Raw genomic sequence first — 11777 nt, 5'->3', positions numbered from 1 at the left:
AGACCCACGCTTGAGGTTTCATGCTCTGCAGTCTCAGTCTTGAACTTAATAATTTTATCCCTGACCTTGTGGTTCATAAGTGAAATTCAGTGGGATGACAGAGCGTGTGTGTGGGGCTTGGAGCCGTACGCACGATCATACGGTCCACTTGCCATGGGTCCTTGGCTGCCTGCGGCCCTATTCTCTAGTGTCCTGGGGGACACAGGTCCCCTTCTCTGCCCCTGTCCGGTGACCACTGATGATACCCTCTGCCCCCCAAGGTGCCTGGCCCCAGGCAAGAGAAGAGTCAGGGTTGCGGGCATGCACACCCACTCAGAGTCACAGGGTTCCCAGACACCTGGTGGGTGGGTGGTCTGTACGCCCAGAGAGGTCTGTGCTGACCCCCGACCCGAGGAGCTACCCCATCAGATAGCAGATGAAAAACACCACAAGAGGTCAAGAGAGACTCCATGGGAAAAAGGACAAAGCTTTTCTCTGGCTTTTTGAGCAAGGAGTCCTGCATTGTCACTCTGCCCCGGGACACCACAAAGGATGCAGCGGCCCCGCCTCAGGCTGTAAATCCCTGCCACCAGTGTCATCTCACCTCGGGCTAGAAGGGTTGGCCTGGCCGATGCATTCAGGTTCCCGTATTTTAGAGTTTTGTGTGTTTTGTGTGTTATAAGGCGGAGGGCTCCCTCTCGTCCAGAGCCGCGTGGGGTGCTGGGGTCAGCTGACTCACTTGTCCCACTTGCCAGGGTCTATGTTGGCCTGTGGACTCAGCCACCACAGCCAGAGGCCCAATGTCCACTGCCCCAAGCCTGACTTCCCACCTGAGAAAAGGGATTAGGCAACGCCATCTTCAAGATCTTTTCTAGATCTAAAGGCATCTCATGGTTCCAAGCACACAAGGCCCATTTTCTGCTCTGAAAACCCAGAGTGGGAGGTACAGAATCCTCTGGTTTCCTGGCAACAAAAATGTTTTTACAATGATTGGCAACAGAAAACCACGTTTTCCATTGGGATGCGTGAATGGGATCTATGTTTGAAGTGCGGTTCTAAGATCCAGACGTACAGCACAAGAAACAGCACAGCATCTCGGATCCTGGGCTTGGTGGACGGTGAAAGGAGAGGTTAGTAAACATCCCTTCTGCTGTTGGGCAGGGTAGAATAAGGAAGGCCATGTACAAAATTACTGAAATCCTCTCTGTGACGATGTGCCATAATTTTTGCTCTTTAAACATTTTGTATTATTGAGACAGAAAGGGACCCACAGACATAGAAAACAAACTCGTGGTTACTGAAGGGGAAAGGGCAGGGAGGGATAAATTAGGAGTTTGGGATTAACAGGTACACACTACCATATATAAAATAGATAAACAACAAGGACCTGCTGTGTAGCACAGGGAACTATATTCACTATCTTGTAATAACCTATAAGGGAAAAGAATCTGAAAAAATTATATATATATATGTATATATACATACCATGGTGTGGACCCCAGGGCACACCATGGGCTACTGATAGAGAGTCGTTTGAGGTTTGTGCACACGGGAGCCTGCATGGTTAACATTCTCCAAAAGACCACGGAAATATGCTTAGAAAAGATATAAGAAAGTTCCAGATTGGTGGCTGAAGTCTCCCCTTCCAGATCATCACGTAAGTCCAAAGTAACCCAGAAAATACCCACCATACTCCATGTCCTAGATACTGTCAAATTTCCCAGCAAGGAGATCTTCAGAACACTGCAATCCTACTGCATCCAGGCAATGGATTTCCTGGGCTGCTTAGTTCATCCAAACAGATGTGGAGAGCCCACATCTGACAGCCAAGTCCCTTTTTTCTGTGCAAATCTGTGGCAGTTTTCCACCCAAAAGGGACCCAAATTTGAAATTCCCTAAAATTACTTTTGCTTTTCCCTCGAGTGGGACATAGATTCTAAGAAACAGTATTATCACCTTATTAAATGTGTTGGTAATTTTAAAATTGGGGAAAGTTAGCAAACACAGGGGGACCTGCAATGTTTGCTTGTGAGATCTCTCTCTCGTAGCAAGTTTTTCCTGCGCTCAAGGCTGCATTGATTTGTATTGTTGGGAAAAGGTTTGGGTGAAATCGCGGTGCCAACCTTTCTATCTGGTGTCCTTCCTTGATGAATTGTCCTTCATGCTAAGTGTGCGGCAGCTCTTTGCTGGTTTCCACGCCAGAGCCCAGTGTTCTAAAACTCATTGTCTTTTGGGATAGTGAATGGCTGGGATTTCAGAAATTCTGTTATTTTGGATTGTCGGGCTGGCCCAGGAAAAGGACCAGACACGTGGGAAAGAATGTAAGGGGGAGATAGTTATCAGAAAAATTAACAAAGGCTTTAAAGATTGTGTCATAACAACAGATGCTTAAAATGGTTAAAAACACTAATACTGTTATTCCTTCTGGCCCAAACTATTTCCTAAGATAGTGAAATTAGCAGTGAAGGAAATTCCTCCTTTATTCTGCATGAAGGTTTGGCTGCAGGTCTGAGACGTCTTGAAAGGCAGAGAGAAGACAGAGCTTTTACCTTCAGATCTCGGAAATCTTTCCCAGTTGTACAGCAGGTGCAGCAGTTTGGGGCGAATATTCGAGGGAAAAAGCAAGAAGAAACTCTATTCTCTTCAAGTATGTGATTTGGTAAATATCCCAACGCTTGCAAGCTAGCAAGGATCTAGCCAATTCCAGGACCAAAGTTTCTCTCCCTATCGACACATTCTGGAAAAATGACTAAACCTTCCTGTACCTCAGTTGTCCCAAGTGCAAACTCAGAAGAATTATCTTAACCCCCTTTACAGTACTGTAAGGAAAACACAACCATGGATAATGCTTGAGAGGTATTCACTTGTAGTTAATTGTCTCATAAATGCTTAAGATTGCCAGGCCCCCGGGAAGCCTGCACGGTGTAAAGTAACAGCCAATTCACCTGATCAGAATCTGTTGTCAGGGCGTTAGGAAATGTCCCACTGGGGGACCGTAGTGAAATCAGAGCAGAAGGAAACCAGGCGGTGCATCGCGCAGGAGCCTGAATTTTCAATAGCGTGGGGCTGAAGTGGGAGGCTAGATACTTCTGTCCTCTTTCTTGGCCCACTGCAGAAAGCATTTTTACTTTATCACATACACATTTTCCTCCTTCCCTTGGTCATGAATCAGAACATTTTACAGCTAGAAGGAGTTTCAGGGATATTCTAGTTATTTCTCATTTTACAAGCAGCAGGCCCTGGAGCTAAGAGGCACCGAGTTTTCTGACTCTAAGTATTGTTCAAAGGAACCATTCAGCTCAACCCAGCTACAGCTCGTTCAGCAGCCCGGCTCCCTGCACCCCCTACAGGGCACACTCATACCTAAGAATCGTCTTCCTCAGACTTTATGGGCCTGTGTCCTTTTGGAGAAGCCACCCTTAGGGGCCGAGTGCCAAGGGCTGCACTCAGGACGGGACCCTCAGTCGGTAGACGGAAAAGGTGAAGACGACCTTCGTCCACAGAGGCTGCCACATTCTCGGCCACTTCCTGAGTGAGCACATTCTGATCTCCACCACAGATCTTATGAAACAGGCATCTTATTCCCACCGAGGATGATGCGGGTTAGAAGTGTAAGCAACTACCCCCGGCGGTGGGAATCGGGCTTCATGCCCAGATTCCAAGGCTGGCCTTCTTGCCACTCCCCCTGAGGCTTTATCAGAGAAATCATGTCCTGGGCAGATGACCAAGGCAAGGACTCGGCCTGGGGGTGGGGAACGTCTGGGATGGATTCCTGAAACCAGAGGATAACCTTGAAGCAACTGGGGCAAGAAGCTAGCTCACAGACTTGGGAGTCCAGGAGGGCATTGCTAACTGGACGGCCAGACTGGGAGGCCTGGGGCCTGGAGTCCACCTGTCACTTACCCACTGTCCTGAGCAAACCCAGCCCCTGCTACTTGTGGAGTCTGAAATGCGGCAGCCCTTTGGACTTCTAACCGGATGTTGCTTGCTGAGTCAGCTGCCGTCTCAGCTCCTTTTAGCAGACAACAGCTGGTCACCCAGCTGGGGCCTGGGACCCTCATCCCCAGGACACCTGAGGAACAGATCCAGGTCACGGTTCACAGAGTTACAAGCGGGAGTGGTGGTGGCGTCAGACCGCCCGCCTCTTGATCCCGCCCCTCTCACTTAGCAGCTGCACCAGCTTGGGCAGGTCGCTAAGCCTCTGTGTGCCTCAGTTTCCCCATCTGTACAACAGGGAGACTCATAGGGCCATTTGCTGGTGACGCGAGGAAGTGCACACAAACATGCCGAGAGCAGCGCCGGGCACGTTGTAGGTGCTCAGAAAGGGGTGGTTGTCCTTGATTTCTGAACACGACTGTCACAGCAGAGGGAGCGCTCTCCTGAAGGGACTCCTTCGGGACCCCATCCAGGCTGAGGGCAGGCTGCCTTCTGAGTCAGGCCGCTCCGTTTTTGGACGGCTCTAAGAAAACTCTTCCTTGCTTTCAGCCAAGTCCTCCTCCCCGCAACTCCCACGCACTGGTCCCAGCTTTGCCAGAAGGCAAATGTCAAAAAAATATTCTTGAAAGAGGGGACATAGAATGTAAATAAGCATGATAGAATTGGGTTGAGGAATTACAGTCTGCCTCGCTGCAGCCGTTCCCGCCGCTAAGCCCAGATGAGGTTGGCGGGTGGGAGTCAAAGACCCTTCAGTTCAGTGGGAAAACGGCTAAAGCTCTGAGCTCTCCTCTGCTTCCTTTAGAAACACATTAATCAACTTCTCCCTCCATCCTTTGCAGACCATAGCATGCTGCTGACTGCCGCGAGACCAAGTCACAAGTCACCGCCCCCTCCAGGAGCAAAGGTGACGGTCACCAGGCTGCAGAGCCTTGACCTCATCTGACTTCATACGTGCTGTCCACCCCGTAGTCATTGTGCATACAGGGAGCATACCCGCCAGGGCAGCGCACGTGCCTGGCCTCCTGTTTACAGAGCCTTGTTGGTGTCAGGTATATAAAATCACGACCCGTGAGTCCCTTCCCTGCCTTCCTTGGCACGTACTGTGACATAAGAAGAATGCACACATGTTATTTTTCAGACAGATTAGACAGCTTGGCTCTCCCATGACGCTTGTTAAAAAGGATTTGAAATAGAGTTTCAGCGTTGAAAGGTGAAAAAGTTCTCTGAGCTCTGTTGCGCGTGGTACAAATATGCTTCACGCTACTGAACTGTTGACTTAAAAATGAGTATGATGGTAGATCTCAGGGTAGAGCTTTTTCCCACAATAAAAAGTCTTTAAGGATGAAATAGGTAGATGAAATAATACAACGGAGTGGCTTGGAAATGATGCGAGAGGATGCAAAAGTTCATCGAGCTGTAGACGTATGATTTGTGCACTTTTCTTTAACATTAGACTTTGTTAAAAAGTTTATATATAAAAAATAATCATATGGGACTTCCCTGGTGGCGCAGTGATTGGGAATCTGCCTGCCAATGCAGGGGACACGGGTTCGATCCCTGGTCCGGGAAGATCCCACATGCAGCGGAGCAGCTAAGCCCGTGGGCCACAACTACTGAGCCTGCACTCTAGAGCCCATGAGCCACAACTACTGAGCCTGTGTGCCACAACTACTGAAGCCCGTGCGCCTAGAGCCCATGCACCACAACAAGAGAAGCCACTGCAATGAGAAGCCCGTGCACTGCAGCAAAGAGTAGCCCCCGCTCGCCGCAACTAGAGAAAGCCCGCGCGCAGCAACAAAGACCCAACGCAGACAAAAATAAAATAAAATAAATAAATTTATTAAAAAGAAAGATCACGGAGGAAAAGGAATAAAGGGGGCTACAGCTGAAACAACATTATCCTTGAGTTGGGTGACTACTAGTCTATTCTTGTGTATATTTGCAATTTTTCATAATAAAAGAATTATTTCATACATTACAAGTATAAATCAGTTAAAACTTGGGGCGCCCTTGTTGACTCCTCTCAGGGGCTCTGGGGCAGGGCAGGAGTGAATTTGGTACCAGAGCTGCCACATTCTGCTCTACGGGGCAAGGTAGGCGACGACCCCAGTCACTCTCGGGCACTTTTATTCCTCCCACTGCTCATCCAAGAATCCGAGACAAAACGAAGGGGCCCCTTCTCCCTGCCTTCTCTGGCTGAACATCGGTGTCATCTCCCAGGCCCTACGGACCCCAGCTCTTGCGAGCTCTCCAAGGACATGGCCCCAGAGATCCTCCAGTCCCCCTCAAGGTCAAGTGCAGCCCCACCCTTCCCAACAGAGGTGCTGTATGCAGCTAGGGCCCCCTCTGTCCTCCCAGTTCCCTCCCGGGGCACACAGAAGCTTTCTGTCAAATTTTCCTCTGTCACCTGGGGTGAGCCCTGCTCCCCCATCAGGGGACAATCCAATTAATCTCCTTCCAAGGGCCTGAATTTTAAAAGCCTTTTAGGGCTTCCCTGGTGGCACAGTGGTTGGGAGTCTGCCTGCCAATACAGGGGACACAGGTTCGAGCTCTGGTCCGGGAAGATCCCACATGCTGCGGAGCAACTGGGCCTGTGTGCCACAACTACCGAGCCTGTGCTCTGGAGTCCGTGCTCCGCAGCGAGAGAGGCCACCACGGTGAGGGGCCCGTGCTCCGCAGCAAGGAGTGGCCCCCACTCACTGCAACTAGAGAAAGCCCGCACACAGCAACAAAGACCCAATGCAGCCAAAAAAAAGTAAATAACAATAAATAAATTTTAAATAAAAATAAAAAACTTTTTAGCTCCCCATCTCCAGTGGGCACTGAAAGGAGCTATGACATCTCAAAATCAAAAAGGGATGCTAGAAGGAAATAGGCTGCATTTCCCCGTGTCTCTGCCAGAGCGGGGTCAAAACAAACACCCACCAAAGGAAGGAGACGTGGGTGTGGGCTTTTCCTCACCCTCACCCACATCGGATCAGCTAAAACTGTCAAGTCTCAGAAGTCCACGTGATGATTCCATCTCCGGGGCCCCAGTGACATTCACGATTACCCGGAGTGTAACTTCTAGGCGGGACGGTCTGCGGAATCCAGCAACACCCCGGTGAAGTCAGGCCTGGGGTGGGAGAAGCCTCATCCAGGAGCCCCCTCCTCTGCCATCAGGTGAGAGGTGAGGGCCGGTGACTGGCAGGCGAGGGCTCAAGAGAAAAATCTGTATTACTCAGCCATATAAAGAAATGAAATTGAGTTATTTATAGTGAGGTGGATGGACCTAGGGACTGTCATACAGAGTGAAGTAAGTCAGAAAAAGAAAGACCAATACCGTATGCTGACACATATATATGGAATCTAAGGGAAAAAAATGTCATGAAGAACCTAGGGGTAAGACGGGAATAAAGACACAGACCTAGTAGAGAATGAACTTGAGGACACGGGGAGAGGGAAGGGTAGCTGGGATGAAGCGAGAGAGAGGCATGGACATACGTACACTACCAAACGTAAGGTAGATAGCTAGTGGGAAGCAGCCGCAGAGCACAGGAAGATCAGCTCGGTGCTTTGTGATCACCTAGAGGGGTGGGATAGGGAGGGTGGGAGGGAGGGAGACGAAAGAGGGAAGAGATACGGGGACATATGCATATGTATAACTGATTCACTTTGTTATAAAGCAGAAACTAACACACCATTGTAAAGCAATTGTACTCCAATAAAGATGTAAAAAAAACAAAACAAAAAAAAGAGAAAAATCTGGGTGTGATTCAGACACAGCTTGCCTTTCCCTTGTTTTACATGTTAATTAGTGGCAACCACCTCCTCCCTCCAGGTCAGGTCTTCATCCCTTGACAACAGATGGGTAAACAAAACACCTGGAGTCCCCAAGGGCCCCATGACCTCCCCTCCCACCACGTCCCGGGATCACCCCCTGGAGATGACACCCTCCCCCTGGGGGCTCTGAGCACAGCAGCCTCTGGTTCACCTCCTGCTTCTCGGGCCCATCTTCCCTGGGCTTTCACTTGGCTGCATTTCTCCTCCCCCCCCCCCCCCCCACCCCGCACGTGGATATGTCTAAAGGTTCTGGCCTTGGACCTCCCTCCCCCCTCCCTCCTAGGTCATGACCACACCTAGTTTACCGAGGGCATGAACTCCCTCCTGAATCAACAAGGGGCGCTGACTCAGCGCGTGGGAGGCTGTCCTGGGCACCCAGACCCTCTCTCCACCCCGAAGCCCGGGCTCCAACACCTCCCTGTGCACCTGGCCGCTCAGCACCAGGGACCCCTGCTATTCACCGAACTCCTCCCCACGCCCCCTCCACCTGCTCCCAAGTCACAGAAAGCCCTTGGGAGACACAGAGACTAACGTCCCACCAGGTCAATCATTCAAGTCACCTTTAATTTTCTTTCTAGCAAAATCCTCCCAGCTCCTACGATGGGGGGGGGGCAGGGCTTTTTATTCGGCCCCAGTACCCCTCCCCATCATCTCAGAAAACTCAAATGGGACAGGGCAGTTGAACCCACACAGCAGGGTCTCCCAGTCATGCTCCAGTAATCCCAGTGAATTGCTGCTTCTCCCTGTCTGTTTGCTCCCAGTTTGAGGGGAAGATGTTTCTCACTTCCCCTCCCTACAGACTCTGCCCTCACCTTCCCAGACCCTTGGCTGAATCCTAGGTCTCCCATCTATTACTCATCTCTGCTTATCTGCAAAGCGGGGATAATCCTACCTTCCCATTAGCTAGTTAGTGCTCAATTCACGAAGCTGTGATGATGGTGATAAGGGCAGATCTGTCCCTAATAATCTGTGGTTCTATCCAGAAGGTGCTCCCTTGTCCCGCTACAGGGCCCGCACCCTAACACCGTTATACACACAAAGCCCACTTAAAGTGCATGCCGCCTCCTCATGTTTAATTGATTCTTCCGCCATTGATGCCCACGCACCTCCCAGTGGTGAGATTTGCAGAACTTAGGGGCTTGATGAAATGATGGGTCCAGCTCCACGGGCTCTCTTGGCACCCTCCTCTCTTCTGCACCCTGCCCTCCCACCACCTCTGCCTAAACCCAGTCGACCAACAAATATGTTATCTGGTACCTGCTTTGTGCCGGGCGCTCTCCTAAACGGTGACAAGGATGGTGATGATGAGGCAGAGGTGGAGAACGGCTCCTATTTCCTGAGCACTTAGTGTGCGCCAGGCACCGTCACATATTTGGACTCACTTAATTCTCATAATGCACCCGTCTGTTCCCCAGAAACCCCAGTGAAATGGGTGCAGTCATCATCCTTGTTTCCCAAATGGACGAGCTGGGGCTAAGCTGCCTGAGGTCACGCAGTCCCAGGAGGCCACCCAAGGAGACCAGCCCGCCTGTCCACTAGGTTGTGTCCCTCAGTAGTGGAGGGGAGAGAGAATAAAGGAGAATGTGGACCAAGAGATAACCTGATGAAGCCAGGGAGTGCAGTGCCGTGGGGAAGGGCTCAGGACCCGATCCGAGGGTGACTCTTCACCAAGGCCTGGGAGATAAGAGGCCCAGGTGCACAAGGTGTGGGCAGAGAGAAGGGATGACTAACGCTCCCCAGACCCGGGAGAGGAGCTACAGGGAAAATACTGGGACAGCCGATGGAATTCGAATATGGAGTGTGGATCACATCCTGGCTCTCTCTTTCTGTTAAATGCCCTGATTTTGGTCACTGTGGTGTGGTGCTGTGCGAGGACGTCTTTGTGGTTGGGAAACACACCGAAGTGTGTAGAGGCAGTGCCTCCTCCTTACTCTCAAATGGTTCAGAAAAAATATGCATCTAAGGGTGCGTGTGTGCGTGTGTGCGTGTGTGCGCGTGTGCGGAGGGAGCGAGAGAATGACACAGCCTACAGAGCGAAGTGTGAACAATGAGTGAACCTGGGCAAAGGGTATACAGGATTTCCTTGTACTATTCCTGTAGATTTTCAGGAAATTTTAAATTATTCCAAAATAAAAAGTTACTGAAAATACATGCACTGAAATAGCAGTACACAAATAGCAAGATCTTATAAAAACCAAATAACACCCATGAAATATGTAAGAGGGGGAGGGAGAGGTAAAAGAGTAAACAAACTTGGGAAGGGGACAGACAAGAAAGAGAAGAGGGGGAGGGGAGGAAATCCGGGGGTTCCTTTACACTCTCGGTCCTCGATGGCACCCCTCCGTTCTCCGGAATTCAACTTTGCATCTCCAGGATGATGACTCCTAAATCCTTATCTCCAGCTTGGTCAACCGGCCAATCCTGTATTTACAGTTGCTTTTGGCCCAAGGCTATTGGCTCTGGCTCCAGCTCCTCTCTCACCTACCTCCTTGGGTCCAAGTTGTCACCACGTCTTATTCTTTCTTCCTTTCCTCTTCCTCTTCTCTTTCCGTGGCTCTAGCTCCCACAACCTCTCTGAGGATCACTGCAGGGGCCTCCTGTCTGAGCTCACTGCCCCCAGGCTGTGGGCCTTCCATTCAGTGACATTTGCAGCCCCACTTTCCCGTAACTCAAGAATGCCCTCTTGGGTCTGATTTTTTTTTTTTTTAACATCTTTATTGGAGTGTAATTGCTTTACAACTGGTGTGTTCGTTTCTGCTTTATAACAAAGTGAAAGGTCTGATGTTTTTCACCGATATTTGTTTTAGCTTCCAGCTTTATCACATTCCCTTGAGAGCAAGCACTGACCCTGTCTCATGGCTGGATGCACAGCCGCAGGAGCACATACTAATAGATACCTAATCAATTAATTGGTTTTTCCTCATCTCTAGGTTGTTCAGTTACAACAAAAGAACTTGTCGTGCTCATCTCACATGTTTGGAGTGACAATAGGTGAGATTAAAAGGACAAGATCAGGACCCTAGGGCTGTTTGGGGTCCCTCGTTGGGTGCACCCTGATGTCAGCCCTTATGATCACTTACGAGGCTCAGCTGAAAGGCCCATTCTAGGTGGTTTTGTATTTTCATGTTTCTCATAGAAAAGATTTTTAAAAGGATGACATTGTTTTTAGAATATATATTTATTTCTGTAAATGTTCCAAAGCTCAGCATAGATTAAAACATACCCCTAATCATTTGCTGCTGCCTCGTTCTCACTTTTCCCAGCCCAAGACACATGTTTTTGATATCACAGCAAACAGAAATTGATTCTATTTCTAGTTGCTTCAAAAACAGCTCTCATGGCCTAGTCACTGTCCACAAGGGCTGAGTGGCTCAGCCTCCTTATGTCATTGTCGTAAGGAAGGTCCTCGTAGCTAAAAGTCTCCCAGCCCCCAGTCCCATATCTTTATTTCCTTCTCTTGATATTTCATCATTTCAGCTCATAAAAGAGAAAGTGATGTCATGTGTAATAAACGCCAAAGTAGCCTTTTCAAGAAGCGACACCAAACATGGGCAGAATGCCGAAGCCCTGTTTGCTCAGGCAGACATTCAGACATCTGTCCTCATTTAAGTTTTCATCTGAGATGCTAGTTTATACACAGGTTTCAGCGAGGTTTTGATCTATCTAAATTTCAAAGCACTGGGATTTGAGCCCACACAAGATGTATGTGCGAGAATCTCTGTATCATTGTTCTGGTACTGCAAACAAACAAGTACCAGAACACGCATATCCTCCTAGAGACACAATAATATTACCAAGGACCACTTACTGTGGGTGTATTTTTTTTTTCCCTACTATAATGTAAACTTCCTGTTGCATTTTGAACCAATTTCCTATCGTCCAGTTCCCGGGGGAGATGGTAAACCGTTCATCATCAGTCTCTGAGCAATGTGTGAGCGTTTCTCTAGGAACATAGCATGACCGATCTTTGTTATATGGACCATCTGCTTTGAGTTGTTTGTCCAGGTGTGATGCCTTTTTCTCCTTAATTCCCAAGTTCT

The sequence above is a fragment of the Lipotes vexillifer genome, unplaced genomic scaffold, assembly GCF_000442215.2.
Source record: "Lipotes vexillifer unplaced genomic scaffold, Lipotes_vexillifer_v1.1 scaffold575, whole genome shotgun sequence".
NCBI lineage: Eukaryota > Metazoa > Chordata > Mammalia > Artiodactyla > Lipotidae > Lipotes > Lipotes vexillifer.
The sequence above is the reverse complement of the archived record's forward strand: the minus strand, read 5'-3'. Positions refer to the sequence as shown.